The sequence below is a fragment of the Fukomys damarensis genome, unplaced genomic scaffold (genome assembly GCF_012274545.1).
Source record: "Fukomys damarensis isolate Sample0158 unplaced genomic scaffold, DMR_v1.0_HiC HiC_scaffold_14, whole genome shotgun sequence".
NCBI classification, from domain to species: Eukaryota; Metazoa; Chordata; class Mammalia; order Rodentia; family Bathyergidae; genus Fukomys; species Fukomys damarensis.
In genome coordinates this window covers 29,576,682-29,596,345 of record NW_022900926.1, presented here as the reverse complement: position 1 = coordinate 29,596,345, position 19,664 = coordinate 29,576,682, and the positions used below count along the sequence as shown (strand labels likewise).

Sequence of the window (19,664 nt, the reverse complement as noted above, 5' to 3'; positions counted from 1 at the left end):
TAGACTATTGAGTGCTACAAGCATACACATTGAGAATGTGTAGACATATCATGGTGGAGCTGAGGGACACAGAGATTGGTAGAATTGGGAATATAGGTAATGCGTAGGTGCTGCAAATATTTTTAAAACATGTAACAACAATGAAATTTCCATTAGAAACTATTTGCTGAATTTTCAAGTTGTTATTAGAAAATAGGCATATTTTAGCATGAAGTCAGAAGTATTGCAGACCAAAAATTCAACTAAATTAAGGAGTTATTCAGAGCTCTTTCAACTTCTCCAGCAATTCACTATATTATAAATAGAACCCTTCTATGATGATGATTCCTCCTACATTATAAAGTGCTAGAAGCCAAGGTCAGTATTCTGTTCACTGAAATAGCTCACAGTGCTTAGTACATAGACATTCCATAGATATTATTGCAAAAATGAAGGAACGTTTGAAGTAAAGAAATAAGTAATGTTAAGTGTGGGGGGTTGGCTCAGTGGTTCCGCCGCCTGCCTTACAAGCTCAAGGGCCTGAGTTCAACCCCTGGTACCAAAAAAAAAAGTAACAAGTAATGTTAAACCGGTGTGTAGTTGTTTCCTATTGCTTTTGTAACAAATTACCACAGACTTGGTGGCTTAAAACGTCACAGATTTATTGTCTTGCACTGCTGGAAGTCAGAGTCCACCGTGGATTGGTACAGCCAAGCAGCAGAGAATTCATACTTGGTCCAGTCTTTGGCCCATTGCTGTAGATCATTTTGACCTCTTCTTTTTCTCATAAAGACCCTTAAGATGACTTTATGTCCACTGAGATATTCAGGATAACCTCCCCATCTCAAGACCCTTAACTTAATCATATCAACAATGACCCTGATGGCATATAAAATAACATACCGTACTTACAGGTTCTGAGGATTGGACCAGGAGGACCATTCTTTAGCCTGACAATCATGAACTGGGGCAGACTTTTGTCCTCACCTGATTCTAATAGTTTGTAATACACACCTACTTCTGCATTCTGTGAATACATAGATTCATCAAGTCCCAGAATGTAAGGCAAGATAACATCCTCCAAATCCCTCACTCAGCGAATGATACCAATAGAACTGAAGCAGAGACATAACTTTTTTTCCAAATCCCTTATTATCCCACTGATAAATTGTCAAGTTTTATCATCTTAAACTTGTAATGTTTTCCAATCCAATCTCCTCCTGCCACCACATCTTTGAGGCTCATCTTTCAGAGAACTGCAAAACTATTGCAGCCAGTTTCCTACCCCAAGCAAATATTTTAGCCCCTGGGATTTACTGAGGTGTTTGTATTGTTTTGTTTTGTTTTGTTTTGTTTTGTTTTTGTTTGTTTGTGGTTTGGTTTTGGATTTGGTTTGGGGTTTGGGGTATTTATTTGTTGTACCGCAAATTGAACCCAGGGCCTTCAGACTTAACTACATCCTCAGCCCTTTCTTTATGTTTTTAATTTAGAGATTTGGGGCTTTATTTTTTTATTTGGGTTGTTTTGTTTTGTTTTTCAGACAGGGCCTCACTATGTAGCTCAGGCTGGCCTCAAACTCTCAGCAATCCGCTTGCCTCAGCCTATGAAGTGCTGGAATTACAGGTGTGTGCCGCCACACCCAGCTGCCTTATGTTTTTAATTTTGAGACAAGGTCTTGGTAATTGTTCAATTTCCCAACTGGGTTATATTGATTCTATTGCCTCAGCCTCCCAGAGTGCTGCAATTACAGACCTGTGCCACTATACATACCTAATTTCCTGTGATCTATTTAACATGCAAGTCTAACACTCTCTAGGAGCTAATCTTAGAACCTAGAGAATCATTTGCTGAGACATTTATTGAACAGAATTGGTGATAATAATGAACTGACAAAATAGACCTATCAAGTGAGAGCTCCAACCACAGGACTTTGTTACTGAGGGATTTTTTTTTTTACAGGATCTCACCTGTTTCTACTATTTATGCTTGTTTTGTAATAAAGTGTATCAGATTAAATTATGTATACCATACATAAGCCATATTTATAAAAATGATTTCTGAAATTCAGCAGGTAAATCACAGGAGTGATTTGACTCCTCAGCCTGGACTGAACCAATTGCTGCCACCAAGTGGCAAATGTTAACATTGGATTGAGCGAGTTTAGGCACAAGGTAGCTCCTTTCATTCCTTCTTTCACGGCCTCAAATGCATAAGAAAGGCTGCAAAATACATCCCAAACTTGCCTTGGCCCAGCAAGAAATCAAGGTTTAGAACAATAATTCACAGGATTTTCATATCAAAGAAGGAATAAAAGTCACAATGGAAGTTCATTATTTTTTCTTGCTACTTCTTTTTTCAAATTAACAAAGCCCAATAATACCTCTTTAACTTGACATTAGAGGAAATGTGGTAATCTGTCATCTTCAAGCTAACTCAAGACTATGTTGTCTTTAAGAACTAAAAGTTATCTGTAAAGTGTAACTACATGATGGATATGTACAGGTGCCTTCCTGTCACAGTAGTTTGAACAGTAATATGTATGGTTGTGATGCAATTTAGGAAGTTAGGGGCTGCTGAGAAGGCTGATATATGCTGTATCTCATGTTGGTGCTCCAACAGTCCAGGGTCAAGCCTCTCCTGGTCAGTATAGAAACCCAGTTTTGCCTCTGCCTTTGCTTTCCTGGCCACAGCAATGCTAACTTATCCTACCCAAGTCACGCACAAAACCAGAAACCAAATGACTTCATTGGACATAAGAAATAAAATACATCACCATTAGTCTGGCAAACCTTTCTGTGTGTCTATCAAGGGTTGCGATTAGAGGCAGAAGAGAGAAAAGGGGAGAAATGCACGCCCCTGAGAGAGAGGAGGAGAGCTAGGTTCCTCCGTTCACTCTGATGACATTTCTGTTGATCCAACTCCTGTAGCTTAGCGATGTGCCTGCTTTTTCTGAGGTAATTTGCATAGGTCTCAATTCCTTACCAACCAAAACATGAGACAAAAATGCTAATAAAAGAGATATTAAGGATGGTGTTTTAATTTAAATTTTTAATTTATTGTTTTTAATTTTGGAGAATATAAAGATTTGAGTAATGGTTTAAATCTTTGCTATTCATTTCTAGTTTTACTGCAAAGTAGTAATACAATATAACCCACATGGTGTGTACTTTGCAAAATAGATTCACATGTTCTTATTGCTCAAGCATCTGATTAGTTATTTTAAATGTTCAGTGGGTACTTTTTTAAAAATATGAATTATTTTTGTTGTAAGTAATTTATATCTATTAGGTTCATCTTGAAAATTATGTCATTTGGGCTGCCATCAAGAAATCACACAACAAATGTTGGCATGGTTGTGGGGAGAAAGGAACCCTTCTCCACTGTTGGTGGGAGTGCAGACTGGTGCAACCACTATGGAAGTCAATATGGAGATATCTCAAAGAACTAGGATTAGAGGTTCCATTTGACCTAGCCATCCCTCTGTTGGGTATCTTTCCAAAAGAATTGAAAGAATCATATCACAGTGATATATATATATATACACACCCATGTTCATAGCAGCACAGTTTGTAATAGCTAAAACTTGGAAACAACCCATCTGCCCATCAATTGGAAAATGGATAAAGAAGATGTGATTTTTCTATAAAATGGAGTACTACTCAGCCATAAAGAATGAGAAAGTAGATTCATTCATAGGTAAATGGGTACATTTTGAGGATATACTCCTAAGTGAAATAAATAAGTCACACATATGCAAATACCGAAAAGTTTCTCTGGTGTGAAAAACTAAAATAGTATTCAAGATCCTAACAGGGCAATTAGCAATGTGAAGTGGGAAGAAAAGGACCAAAGGTGTAGGGACAGTGAGAAGAATAGGGCAAGGGGAATAAGGCAAAAGGAAAAAATTTTGAGAAAATGTAAAAATGGAATTAAAGTGTTTGAAGGTGGGGAGGGGAGGAGAGGGTGAAGGGAGGGCAGGGACAAGGGGAAAAAATGAGAACCAAGACCTGGCATGTAAAGGTACAAGATCCCAACAATGAATGTAACTGTACTGTCTACCTAGAATGTACCAATAAATTCAATTTAAAAAAAAGAAAATTATGTCATTTGTCTTAACTAAACTCTTCTCTATTTGATCTGTTAAACACAGAGAGAGCTAAATTAAATTCTGCATTTGGGTGTTGTCAGCTTTTCCTTATTTTCCACTAGAGGTTGTTTTATATGTTTTAAATGTATGTGCTTGGATTCATGAACGTTTGCACTGGTACTGCATCTTCATGGTAGATCATACCTTCTATAGAAAATGACACTCTGTCGTAATGTTCTGTTTGAAATTTATGTTGCCTGAAATCAATGTTACCACTTCCTTTTTTAATTTTGTTTATGTGACTAATCATTGCCCATCTTTTTTTTAACATCTCTAAATAATTTTGTTTCAGGTTTTTTTCTTACTTGTGGTATAGAATTTGATACCCTATAGAAGAACACTTTTGAGACTGTATTTAATCTCTGTGTTTTCTAAAACCTCTATATTCTCTTCTGCATTCTTATACCTTCTGTTCTTTTGTGTTTCACTGATGAGCCTGGCTTTTGAGCAAGGGCATGTGACTGAGCTTGAAAAGTGAATTTCATGTGATCTGAGCTGAGCTAATCAATGTGAATACCAGAATTTTATAGGGAAGCTCCATAGGAAGAAAATATATTTTAAAGAAACCAGACAAAAGTAGAGCAGTACAGGCCACCTTGATGGTCTAACAGTGGAGAGAACACAATAGAAAAAAAATTAGTTGCCAGGTAAAAAGAAAGAAGAGTCTCAGAGTCTTGTTTATACATTCAAAATTCAGCTATAATCCAAGAGAAGTTTACCTTTAGACCTGCTCTATGCAGCAGAACTCCCTACGGTGGTAGAATGTTTTATTATAATTTACACTATCAAATTAACACCTAGTGATTAATAAAATGAAGTAAGTACAGCTGAAAAGTTAACAGGATGGCACATCATTACAAGGCAGGAAAATGCAAATAAAGATTAAGTACTTGATTAAACTCACAGTATTAGTGGTAATCCCAGAACTAGTAGCCAGATCTTCTAAAATCTATTCCTGTGCTCTGGATATATGACCTGAGATTTGCAATAATTAGTTAACAAGGCAGTAACTAATCATGAGGAACTAAAGACTACACTTGATATGTGGATTTCTGGCTATTGCTTTTCAGTTTTTTTGTTTTGCTCTTTGTTCATTTTGTTGCTTATGTCCACAAGTATCAAATGTAGATAGCTACTGAATGGTTTCTCTGTGTGAAAAACTATAACGGCACATAAGATCTTAATGATATAATTGACAATGTGAAATAGGAAGAAAAGGGCTAAAGGTGTAGGGGAAATGGGAAGGGTAGGGGAAAGGTAATAAGGGAAAAGAAAAAAATATAAGAAAATAAAAAAATGGAAATAAAGTATTTCTAAATAGGGAAGGGAGGAGGGGGTGAAGGGAGGGCAGGGGAATGGGGAAAAATGAGAACCAAGACCTGTCATGTAAAGGTACAAGATCCCAATGATGAATGTAATGGTACTGTATACCTAAAATGGACCAATAAACTCAATGAGGGAAAAAATGTAAATAGCAATCTTTAGAACTAAATTACCTCTAATTATGCCAAGTATTAACAAATTGCTCTTATATTTCCCTCTATAAAACTGATGGGCCAGTTCTTGTTTAAGCAAATCTCGCTCAAGATTTAGAGGACTTGCTTGGAAGATTAAAAGAATCTGATTCCCTGTTGCAGTTCTCATCCATGGCACAGCATAAAGGATGAGATTACTGGAAGTCAATGTCCAGCTCAAACTCCAAGAAGGCCCAGAGTAACTACCCTTAGCTGAGACACCTCAGCATGAGAGAGTCTCCTAAAGACAGCCCCAAACTGAAGCATCTGTGGAAGAAAGGATAAGGCACAACATAAGGATGACATCTGTGCAAAAATTCATGTAGGGCACAGGGGAAGGTCAGGTGGCCTGTTACATGGCTGATCTTAGGGCCAATTTAAATGAAACAGGGAGGACAAGGGCCAGAGCATTCATACCTTAAGGCAATGTGTCTTGATCCTACTTGAACTTGTGTCCCTGTAGGCTATCTTTTAATCTCTAACATGCCTTTCAGAGGTTATGAGGTATAGCTCCAAAAGTTCCTTATCTCTGATATCCATCTCATACATACTCTTCTTATCCTATCATTAAATGTCAGAATCACTGTCTAACCCTAATCTGAGTAATATTTAATTGAGAAATACTATTATTATTAACACTTGGGATGAGTGATGTTGAGTTGCAGGCAAGGTAACACTGAGAGCCTGAAAAGGTCAGTACTGAAGAGTGGATAAAATGTAAACAGTTAAAATAGTTTCCTTCTTGGTGAGGACCAAAATATATAGACAGGAAGTACAGATCGTGACATAATCAAAGGTATCATAGCAATCCACATGAGTTTATCTACGTGGTGATAGCTGCCAATCCTGACAATGCAAAAAAAGAAAGGAAGAGCTAAATGCCAAGGGCTTTAAGGGGATATAAGTAGGTGCCAGAGGAAAGATGTAATAAAGGTCCAGCAAGCCCAAGATTCCATGAGGGAGGGCTCCTGCCATAATTCAAAGGTAAACTATAATTTCAGGTTGAATAAGAGCATAATACCATCAGATTATGGGGTACTCAATTTTTTAGGATTAGATTATGAGCAAGATGAACAACAGAGAGATTGGTGGACCAACATGAAGTCAACCAAAATCCAGGCCATCTCCTACAGGCACCCACCGATGAAAACATTCAGGAATATTGGGTTCGGGAAGGTGCCTGCCAAAAACAGAGAAACCGAGGACTCTGGTGGTATGAGAAATACTGTTAGAAGAGAAGGAAGGCTTTGGGTCTCCCCAGGTGACTATATCAAAAACAGGAGTTATAAGTACATATGCCCAATGTATCATAACACTTACTTTTGGTATATACTTAAATAGAAGTGGAATTAAAAAGGAATATTTTACCTTTGCCATCTTAGAGTTATAGGTGACTTGTGCTACCATTGCCAGGAAGAGATTTTTTGGGGTGAAAGGATGCCAGTTTTTTGCAGTGGTTTGTTCAGCCTATGGAGTGAGCTGTTTAATCTCTCCCCAGGTAGGTCCTGAAGATTTTGCAGAGGGTGAAAGATTTGTTCTTCTCTTATTGCCCATCCCTGGAGGAGAAGCACTATCTCCTGCAGCTCGGGAACGGTGTTTCTCCTAACCTGATGATAACACGCTCTTCCCCAAGTGAGCAAATCTACAGAGCCCAGCCTTTGTGGACCGGGTAAGGTCTTTCCTTTGTGGGAATGAAATGCTTTCCCTTGCTATGAGGCCATATGAGTCACAGTTTTAAAAATTTAAAGAGTGCTTTATATAATTACTCCTGTGAGTGAAGTCTTTCTTACTGTATTCTCACTTTTTTGTTTTAATAATTGAATTTTAAACAGTAAATCTTTGCCACAGAAAGTGACCAGCAGATCAAGAACAAAGGGCTGTATGGTGACCCTTTGACACTCTGGGCTAAGGCAGGTTAAAGGGAATCAGCTTCCGTGTGGGAAACCTAGAGCTGCCTACATCTTCATAGTAGGTATCAACAGAGAAATGAGTATATTTAAGATTGCCAAAAGATTCATAGTGAGGCATGTCCATTTGCCAAATTTTTTAATTTGCCTTTTAAATCACAGGATTAACTCCTTCTTGAGGAGTAGTTTTCATCAATCATGGTTATCTTAGAATTTGAATCCCTATAAAATGTTAAGAAATAACAACTATAAAGTTTCAGAGAAAACTTGAGATCAGGGGCAATATATTATGTTTGACCAAGAAAAACTCTCAAGTTATGGTACACAGACAATAATAAACATGGCATTTGTAAAATTGATTTTTATATTATCTTGATTACCTAAAAATATGGATGGAAATATGTTATCAACATTAAAGATATTAATTAGCCTGCTGTTATGGTAAATGAACCACAAGCATTTGAGATAGTGTCTTATTTATCTATAAATCAACTTAAATAGAACTTTTGGAGGATAATATAATATATACCTGAAAGTTAACACAAAGTTAACACTTAATTCATATGTAACCTTTATGGTATCAAACTTTCAGGTTTTTATTCCTATGTAAGCCTCAAACCTGTCTTTTTCTGGTAATATTTTAAATAAGTTTGGTTACTCTGAAAACTTATACAAAAGGTTTTCCCATGGAAATCTAAAAAAAAAACAAAAAGAAATTATTGAGCTCAAAAAACATTTCTTAAACAAGGAAGCTAAAGGTGATTTAACTGGTTATTGACATATTAGACAGAAAGACAAACATAAAAACACACAAAACAATTCCCTTTAAACCAGAGTACAAGCTTAGACATATTGACCGAGTTGAACTACAATAATCTTTTTATAGTTTTCAAGTTTGTAACTATAAGCAGACTAGTAAGAACTTTTCTTATAGGTCATTATTTAGCAGAGATCTCTTCTAATAAGAGTCAAAGGAAAAAAATTCTTTTACTATTGTGAAAGTGAAGATTGTTATTAAGAAGGAATTTAGGCTGACAGTTTATCATATTGAAATAGATTTGTTTCCATTTAAAACTTTTAATAAACTCGTAAGGATACCTAGAAATGTTATTTTGTTTTATTAATGAAGTTATCTATTCTGTAAAAATTGATCAGTCTGCCTCTCGAGCAACAATCCAGAAGGGAGAGGGAAGTGAAAGGAGTTAATTTCCAGTTCTGCCTAAGGGTAGAAAGGCTGATAAATTTGGACTAAAACATTTACATTTATTCTTCCAGGTTCCAAAGGTCAAATCCTTTGGAATATGAGAAGGTCAGCTTTTTTAAGAATATAAGAAGGTCAGCTTCACTCTGAAAGGATCACAGGGTGAGGGAAACCCACCACCCCAGAAACGGGGTCCTGGAATGCAGCAGCCACAGAGAAGAAATCTGCCCTGAATCTCAACCATCTCAAGAGCAGGCAGAAAGACATCTAAAACCAAAATATTTCTCCAGTCCTTAGCAAAACTTACCTCCAAAGACAAAAGCTACAACTGATTTCAATCACATTGTCAAGCAGAAAATTAAACCACTAATCGAAGAACCTGAATAACTATTTTTTAAATTTCTGAGAAAGAGAGAAAGTTATAGGACATATCAGAGTTAGTTTTGGACTCATATATGTATGCGCATGAGCCTTTGTAAAAAGTAGTGATGGGAGTTCCTTTTTCCTCATAAATTGTTCCAGTTAAGTATAATTAGTTGGCTTGATAGTTGTTGTCTTTAGCTTTCTCTTTTTTATTTTTATTTTCTTTTCCTATTGTTTTAATTTTTATTTTCCTTTTTTCTATTTTTTTTTCTAGTTTTGTTTTCCTTTCATTATTTTTCCTATTTCTTTTTCTTTTCCAATTACTTTCATATTTTCATTTTTTTCTTTTCCTATTTTTTTCCTGTTTTTAATTTTCTGTTCTACACATGTGTTCCAAAATCTTGTAATTAACAGGGCATACCTACTTCCCCAGAGGGCTTTGCCACACCCTAATCTCCTAAATCAATACCATATGAATAAAAGTAAAGGAGCAGAAAGAAAAACAAATAGGCCCCACTCGTTTGGACACTTAAAATCCCCTGGGCTAATAATCCTAACCTGTGACCTTGCCAGGACATGCCAAGCTATTCCATGGCTTCTTTTGTCCCCTTACCAGGATGAAGAGTAAGATGCATCCTTTTTGCAATCTTTGGGAGTCAATCAATCCTCTGAGCTGAGTTGCACCAACTTATTCCTTACATGGGGATCCACTTGTCATAGTTCATGACCATGGCACAGTGCCAAGGACAAAAGATTACTTGAAGTCAATGTCCTGTTCAAACTTCAAGAAGGCCCAGAGCAGCTGCCCTTCGCTGAGACTCCTCAGCAGAGAGAGTCCCATAAAGACAGCCCCAGACTGAAGCATTTGTAGCTTTTTGTCAGTAGAACCAGGGAGTAGGATAAAGGACAAAAGGATGACACCTGTGCAGAAATTTAGGGGAAGGTCAGGGTGGGCTGTTATATGACTGACTTTAGGGCCAATCTAAGTGATTAAATCAGAGTATGGGGCGGGGCGGGGGGGGAACAAGGGCCAGAGCATTCATTCCATAAGGCAATGTGTTTTGATTCTATTTGGATTTGTAGCTTTCCCTATAGGCTATCTTTTAATCTCTAACCATGCATTTCAGGAGATTTTGGGGGTGTGGCTCCAAAACTCCCTTATCTCTGCATATTTATCTCATACATACCTCTGGCCAAGGCCCACACAATTCCCATATTTTAACTCCTAAGTTATATCAGATAGTGATCTGACATTTAAAGATAGGGTAAGTAAGGTAATTTTTCAAGAAATAGTTACAGATAGCCTCTTCACTAGTAATAAATTGATCTCTCAAAACGTATGCTATTATTCCCTTACATATGTCCTAAGAAGCTTGGTTAAAACCTAGGAAATCCACGTAGTGGTAAAAACTGAATAGCTAAAACATACCTGAGATTTTTAAATATGAATTTCTGATTTAAATTTTGCAGCTGCAATTAAAGGAGATTCTTACATCTACAATTGAAAGAAAAATCGAGGATCAGAACCTAGCCAGTCAAGTCCAAGGCAATGCTCCATCAGCTACAGAACACAGAAGCAGGAGATGCCCATTTTCCAAGGGCTTAAGAGGTTGAAAAAAAATGGAAAGTCAGGCCATAATCACCCAGGACTTAGGGTCATTCATCTCTCAACTTAATTGTTAGCAATTTCTATAATAAAATTTCACTTAGAAAACTTATATTTTGCTGAATCCTAGAGTTCTAAATTATTCATTCTACTTACTATTTTTAGATTAGTTTATCCAAAAATTTCCCATTTATTGTTGTATTTTTTATTTTGTGCAAATAAGGCAGAGTTAGAAAAGAAAGGACATATGGAGATATCTCAAAGAGCTGGGACTAGAGGTTCCATTTGACCCAGCCATCCCTCTGCTGGGTATCTTTCCAAAAGAATTAAAAGAATCATATCAGTGATATATGCACACCAATGTTTATAGTGGCACAGTTTGTAATAGCTAAAACTTGGAAACAGCCCATTTACCCATCTGTTGGAAACTGGATAAAGAATATGTGGTTTTTCTATAAAATGGAATACTACTCAGCCATAAAGAATAAGAAGTTAGAGTCATTCATAGGAAAATGGATACATATTGAGGATATACTCCTAAGTGAAATAAATAAGCCACACATGTGTAAATACCGAATAGTTTCTCTGGTGTGAAAAACTATAATAGTACACAAGATCCTAATGAGATAATTAATAATGTGAAATAGGAAGTAAAAGGCTAAAAGTTTTGGAAAAGTGGGAAGGGTGGGGTAAAGGTAATAAGGGAGAGGAAAAAAGACGAGAAAATGAAAAACTGGAAATAAAGTGTTTGTAAATAGGGAGGGGAGGAGGGGTAAAGGGAGGGCAGGGATAAGGGGAAAAAAAGAGAACCAAGACCTGTCATGTAAAGGTACAAGATCCCAATGATGAATGTAACTGTACTGTATACCTAGATTGTACAATAAACTCAAAAAAATTTAAATTTAAATTTAATAAAAAGAAAACTTTTTTCCCTTATATCAATATCCTTACTGAGGGACAATCTAACCTTGTTTTCCTAAAGATTTGCTATTGCTCTAGGTTCTGCATTTCAAGAACTTGAACAGCTTCTGACCAAAGGCTCATGGCTCTCATCCTTGCAGCTTACTCTACTCTGATATCTCCAGACAGCAAAAGGGATGGAGGAGGAAACAAGCAGATGGCTAAACTTGCGAAACACACCCAAAGCATCACCATTAAGAAAGAGGCCAACTTCTGTTTCAAGAAAAAAGTGGATGAGCTCACCAGATCTGTGCAGCCTATAGCAAATGGCTCTCAGGCAGAGTGAATGCTCTAAGCATTTCAATCTGGAATCCACAGGGCATCCTGCACCTGACAGGTGCTTATAAGACACCTTCACATCACTGGCAGAAGGAAACAAAGGCTCTGTGTGAAAGGGTGAAGTCTAAACAAGATTATAACTAGAAAGCTACAACTAGCAGGAAAGTACATTTAGGGATGAATTAACATAAAAATTGAATATAGAATTGAAGATCACATCCATATATTTCACTTCCATTTTAAAATTGAGAGTACTGGGGAGAAATGCTATTGGAATAATGTTTGATGAAAAGAAAAAAATATGGGGAGAAAGTGTGTCAGATATTAACCTGATGAAACTTGATCAATAATGGTATCTTTTGCAAATAAACTTAAAATTTGTGTTAGTGCAATAATATAAAGATAACATCATTGTATGATTTATTATGAAAAGTTAGTAAATAGACTCCATATTGAAATCGTATTTATAGGCAGTCCGTGCTTTGTATAATTCTAACATGAATTTCAATCACCGTGTTTTAATTAAAAAACACCATTCCCCCGACAACATAGTATAAATATGTATTAGCTATGAGCAGTTACATAAAGTACAAATTTTGTTGCCAGCTCTTGGCAACAAATCACTGACCAGTGATGCCCACCTTGATCTGTGACCAATCACGTCCTCTTCCACAGTCTACTGTTGACTGGTCATGGTATCTGTTACTCAGGTCATATTCGGATAGCACTGTATATGTACAGAAATGGATAGTTGAAGATGGAAATGACCTGTGAAAATGAAAGTGCACCATAAAAATAAAAAATAAAAAGCTGGAAGAAAATCTCCAATCAAACATAAGTGGAATTAAAGAAGAAATAACTAACAATGGGTATGTGATCATCACCATTGTTCCAAACACTGACTGTGCAGATTGACAGACTTAGTGAAAGTGAACTTGAATAAATAAGTGAGGAAAATGATTGTGACACAAATATAAAGATGTCCTGAAGGAAGTGACCAAAAAATTTAATTGCATTAAACAAATTCTTAGAGATATTTTGCATCAAAGCACAAAAGATATAATCTGGGAAGCTAATTTAAACCTAGAAAAGAATACAACAATTCTTCAATACATAGAAAAGATACTGTTCCATGCCATAGATTGTATAACTAGAAGATAATCACTGTACAAACTGTCCTTGATAGTTTCTTTACAAATGATCGCTTTTAATGTTCCCAACAGTTTGTTATAGAGTGCCAATGAATATTAATTCTACTATTGTTCATTTTCCTAGATATTTATAACTGACAATAAGACAGTTTTGACATTTTGATGAAAATATTTAAGACAGAATAATTTGGATGTGTCCCATTGATTATTAAGAGCATTTTGCACAGCGTTACCTTACACAGCCATTTTCATGATCCCGCAGTGCTGTGCAAAGGCAGGGAATGTGTGCTCTATTCTAAAAAGATCATGAATCCCAGAATCGGGCCTTTTTACCCAAGGCATAGATAAGTATGCTTTTGAACAAAATCCCTAGGGAGTATTGATCCATTTTCTGCTGCTATTACAAAATGCTTGATGCTGCGTAATTTGTAAAAAGAAATCTACTTGCTCACAGTTCTGTGGGTTTGGGAGTGTGGCACTGTCATCCTGACAAAGGCCCTCCTGACTGTGCCATAACGTGACAGATGGTGTCATGGTGGGAGTGCTAGAGGAAGCAATCACATGGTGAGGCAAGAAGCCAGAGAAATTTAGGAATCAGGCTCACCCTTTTATAACAACCAGTTTTCTTGGGAACTAATGTACTTCTATGACACTAGCAATAATCCCTTCTAAGGGCAATGTCTCCAATGACCTAGCACCCCCACTAGGTCCCACCTGTTAAACATTCCACCAGCTCCAACATCACCACACTAAGCCTGTGCTTCCAACACATGAACCTTTGGGGGTCACACTCAAATCACATCCAAACTGCAGCCCAAGGCAACATCGCCTCATGTCTACCTTCCACTGCATGTGTCTCCCCAAAAAGAATGAATTGTCTTGCTATTGTTGCTGCTTGGCATAGGTAAAAATATTAACTTTTAAACTGAAAGTGAATGCCAAGTATATATATTTGGCCTGTAAAGATGATAATCTCAGTAACCACTCCATCATATTCATCTGCAACCGTAAAATCTGGTGCTCTGCACAGTCAGCAGCTTTCCACATAGCAAATTAAATAGAGCGTTAGTACAGCTGTGGATTTTGTGCCCGTTTTCAGTCTCAAAATAAGCCATATGTGGGGATCGCCACCCTCCCCAGTCCCATCTATTTCACGTTGCTATGTTATACCTCTAAGCTGAAGAGCTCACTGCAGACTCAACACCCTGCTCCCTCACATCCCTGTGCATGTACCTGCTCATCTCCCTGTTTTGGGATGCTTTCCCTACACCCACTACAAATTACCTAACACAAAGCCCTATCTTTCCTAATTATCTTTATATTCTTGCCCTTGTCCCCAGGGCCTATCAAATAATATGTGCCCAGTACTTTCTCTTTTTCAAAGAATTAATGCATTCTCAAGTCTCATCTCCAATGACAACTCTCCAGAGAACTACCTATTCCCTGCCTCCACATGGACCAGGCACTCTCCTCTGAAGCTTGTATCTCTCTATCTTTGTTTGGATCAATACCTTATCATCTTTCAAACAAGTATCATCATTGTCTTCCTGGGGGCAAAAAAGGTCTTCTCTTGAGTTCCCAAACTCCCATATAAGGTTCATACCTCTCAGTTGACATGCTTTGTTTATTCATTCCTTAATTGGAAATAGATTTATCAGTTGTCATTTTATGAACAAATGGAGGGCCCTGTTCTCCAAAAAGTTAACCACATGGTCCAGATACATAAACAGATAATTATGGCACCACAAGGGGAGTGGAACAGCGGATGATGTGTTTGGATTTCAAGGGGTGGGGGCTCTTAGTCATTAGCTGCAGGATGAATGGAAAGGAAAACTTTGTCCAGAGAAGGCCATTGCTTACAGGAAAGCCTAGGGAGGAGTAAGTATTCAGCCACCCACAGAAGGTGGAAAAGAGTAGGGGTACTTTTTAAAAATATATTTTACATATTGAGATAATTCATGTGTAGGGAGATGGTGCCACAACAGTACAAAGAGCTTTTGACTACTTCTTCTTGAAGCTTCCTAGCCCTTCAAAACGTGGATGTATCATAATTTCTTGAATGAGTTCCCTATTGGTGGACATCAATAATATTTCTAGTTCTATCATATATGCTACAATGAAAAATGTTTTCAATGAATAGCAATGTGCCTTTTATATTCCTGGTAGTTTTAACTTTAGGACAAATCTCTAGAAGTACAGTTACTGGGCTAAAATGTAAATGCAGGTGTAACAATGACAAATATTAATAAATATTCCTCCATAGGCACTTTATCCTTTGGCATTCTCATCAGCAATAGTTGAGTCAGTCATCAAGGTAATTTAGAGAAGGATTAAAAGTAAAAGATACCTAGAAATTATTTCAGAAGTATATTCTATCAGTGTCCGTGAGTGTATTAATTAGCTTTCCCATCACTAGGACAAAATACATGATACCTACAGCATAAAGGAGAAGTTTATTTGGTTCATGGTTTCAAATGATTCAGTCCACGGTTGACTGACTCCAAGGTAGAAAGATCATGGCAGAAGGGTGGGATGGAGGAAAGCTCTTAGTTCGTGGTGACTGGAAAGCAAAGCTGGAAAACAGCACCAGAGAGGAAGGGGCCAGGGACCTGACATAAACTCCAAGGCCACGCCTTCATGAACCACCCAGGCACAGAGAACTATGCCCACCAATTCCTTACGTGATTCCCATGCCAATCAAGTTGACACCATCGGGCTTAACCATCATGATTTAAAAATATCAAGCACTGAGGATGTCAGGGATATAGAGGAAGAATCATAAAATTAGAACTTTTATTTGAATTGCTGGCTCAGTGAAAAAAAAAAATAAATAAGGCTCCTCTGTTTTTGTCTGTCATACAATAGAACAAAGCTAATGGCCAACCTCTGACACCTGTGAGGAAGTGAAAGCTTCGCTTTCTAGCAAGGACCAGTGAAAGGAAATAAATAGTACATCACCTATTATTACTCATTCGAGGTTTGTTCCATTTTTCCCCCATTCAAGTAAATCTCCCAACTACAAACTCTGCCCAGAAGTTTTCAAAATTCTTGCCCTCTCTTAGCGAGTCCTGTCTTACTCCTTCCTGCTTCTCCCCTGGAAAATTAAGGAGCCCTAAAGTAGTCAACATAAGAAAAGCATTTTAAAGCTTAGTAATTTAAACCAGGTAAATTGACTCCTACATATTATCTCACATGCTCAAAACTTTAAATCTGTTTTCTGGGGTTTCTTATATAAGAAAATCAGTTAAGAACCTCGACTCTCGCCGGAGAGAGCAGGTGTGGCCAGGGCTGCTTCTTTCCCTTTCTCCTTTTCTCGGAGAAGAAAACAAAGAAGGACAAGCAGCCCAGAGGCCCTCTGATTCCTGGACGTTCCCGCCCTCACAGCATCCTCTCAGGGGTTTCATCACCTTAAATGGTTTTGAATCAATGAAGCTGTGTTTCCTTAAAGAGAAGGCCAACCCATCGTGTGAACCATAGAGTTTGTGGACAGGTTAATATTGGGTTCATAGTGACGTAATGCATGCAGACTCCTGAGAGTTCCCTTAAGTTCTTTTTTTTCCCCCTTATTGCGTTTATTGGTACATTTTAGGTATACAGTACAGTTATATTCATCATTGGGATCTTGTGCCTTTACATGACAGGTCTTAGTTCTCATTTTTTCCCCCTGTGCCTGCCCTCCCTTCACCCCCTCCTCCCTTCCCTATTTACAAATACTTTATTTCCGTTTTTGCATTTTCTCACATTTTTTCTTTTCCCTTATTTCCTTTCCCTGACCCACTTCCCCTACACCTTTAGCCCTAAATTCTTAGAGGACCACTTTGCCTTTTGAATCAGAGAGCTGCAAAGTTTGATAAAGAATGGCCCTTATGGATAAGCACAAAGTCAAGTGACAACGATTGGACAGAATCTGTGAAGGTATCCAAGCCCAGATGACGAAAGGCTCCCTGCAGTCCTGGTGGCACTGCTGGATGGCAGAGACTGCACCGTGGAGATGCTCACTGTGAAAGACCTAGCCATTTTGGCCCTCTGGCCACACAGGAGATCCACGAAAAGGTGTTAAATGTGACGCTGGGTGCCATCATGTACCACACCATCACCCTCACCAGGGAGGACTTGGAGAAGTTCAAGGCCATGAGAGTGATTGTGCGGATAAGCAGTGGCTACGACAATGTGGACATCAAGGCTGCTGGCAAGCTTGGGATCTCTGTGTGCAGCATCCCTTCTGCAGCTGTGGGAGAGACAGCCGATTCCACCGACTGCCACATCCTCAAACTGTACCGGCGGAACACATGGCTGCACCAGGCACTGCAGGAAGGGATGAGGGTACAGAGCGTGGAACAGATTTGAGCGGTGGCCTCAGGAGCAGCCTGAATCTGTGGGGAGACACTGGGCCTCATCAGCTTTGGTCCCATAGGGCAGGCAGTTGCGATTCGAGCCACGGCCTTTGGAATCAGCATCGTATTTTATGACCCCTATTTGCAGGATGGCACAGAGTGATCCCTGGGCTTTCAGAAGGTCTATGCCCTTCAGGATTTGCTGAATCAGAGTGATTGTCTCTTTGCACTGCAATCTCAAGGAGCATAACCACCACCTTATCAATGACTTTACTATAAAGCAGACGAGGCAAGGGGCATGCCCAGTGAATGCAGCCCACAGTGGCTTGGTGAATGAGGAGGGCTTAGCCCAGGCCCTCAAAGAGGACAGGAGATGAAGGGCAGTGCTTGATGTGCACCAATCTGAGCCCTTTAGCTTTGCTCAGGGTCCACTGAAAGACGCACCAAATCTCATCTGCACTTCCCACAAGGCCTGGTACAGTGAACACGCATCCCTGGAGATCAGGGAGGCAGCTGCCACTGAGATCTGCCAAGCAATCACAGGTCACATCCCAGAAAGTTTAAGAAACTATGTCAACAAGGAATTCTTCACCACATCAGCTCCTTGGTCAGTAATAGACCAGCAAGCAATTCATCCTGAGCTCAGTGGTGCCACATACAGGTATCCACCAGGCATTGAAGGTGCGGCTCCAGGAGGACTTGCTGCAGCCAGGGAAGGGATTTCTCCTGGAGGCATCCGGGTGACTCACAACCTCCCCACAGTGGCACATCCTTCCCAAGCTCCTCTCCCAACAAACCCACAAAACATGGGGACACTCAAGAGCACCCCAACAAGCAACAGCAGAGAAAAGTAGTCATTTGGATAAACTTGGGACCAAGAGACAGTGAAAAATGGATAAACTAAGAGAAAAGTCTTTGACAGAATTTTTAACTGATCCTGAACATACACATCCTTGATATTGCAGTGTTAAACCTACAAGAGCTAGGAAATGGAAGCTGTCTGCTTATGGAAGCTCTGAAAGACTACAACATGACTTATTACGACCAGCTTCTGTTATTGTGTGTTAAGTTTTCCATCTGTGCATCAAATCACAAAGAATAAATAGAGCTTTTTCCTTTATCAGTCCCTTGGACACAGCAGGTCCTGAGCACCTTGCTCTAGAATGTTGCCTCAAGAGTTCCAAGCATCAAAATTTAAAAAATGTTAAGAGGAGATCCCCATCTTATGACTCTAGTACCTTTGGTCTACAGGGGCTTGTTACCTTTTTATTAATAGGAAGATTAAATTACTACAAAATGGACAGAAAACTGTTAGACATCTGCCCAACTAGAATTGAAGAGCACGGATCCTCTACAGAGAGGTGTCTCTCACATCTGGACTGCATACTGAGCACACAAGTTGGATGTTAGTTTAGTAATACCCCCTGGTGATGCAATAAAAAGAAAAAATTATTAAGTTTCACAAGCTGTTTGTGCTCAAATATATTTTCTGAGTTTCAGATCCTCAGCTATTTTATTGAGTGGAAAGTCTTGAACTGTAAGGGTTCAAGAAGAATAATGTTGCATTTCCTTATGTCTCAGGAAACACTTTATGGTAACTTGTCAGATTGTCTATGAACAAACCCACTTTTTTAGACATTAATAAATTATTTTCTTCATGTGACATTTTATACAAGAACATTTCAGATGCGTTATTAGATGTGACTGATTTTTTAAAATCCTATTAAAAATCAACTAGTTACATGTTCCATTTGTAGTCTTTTGTGAATCATTGCCTTTTGTTTAAAAAGATGGCCTATTTTGAGCCTTTGTACAGGTTCATTCCTGTTTTTGTGAAAAAGAAAAACTTTAAACTGTCCCAAAAGAAAAAGAAAAGAATATCAGTAAGAGAGGAAGATTATGTTATATTGATCTACACTTGACTAAAATAAAAATAATGATGCAAATGCAAATACGATCCATTCTGCAATTTAAAAATTAAGACATTATGGTATCCTGTGCATTCCTGCTTCACCTCATTTCTTTATCCCTTCCAAAGAAGTGTTTTTGCATTTGTTGGGAGTTATATGACCACTGGAGCCACCTCTGAATCCTCTGAGTCATCAGGTGAGTCTGTGCCCTCCGTGAGTATTACCACTACTGATGTAAGACTTCATCTTGAGGAACATTGCTTTCCTATCCATTGAAGACCCATCATTCTCAGCTCATTGTTAGACCCACAAA

At 38.3% G+C, this 19,664-nt stretch overlaps 1 pseudogene; it reads left to right on the top strand.

Moving 5' to 3' along the window:
- The first annotated feature begins 16,964 nt into the window (after positions 1 to 16,964).
- On the top strand, positions 16,965 to 18,345 carry LOC104865396 (annotated as a pseudogene).
- The last annotated feature ends 1,319 nt before the right edge of the window (positions 18,346 to 19,664 follow it).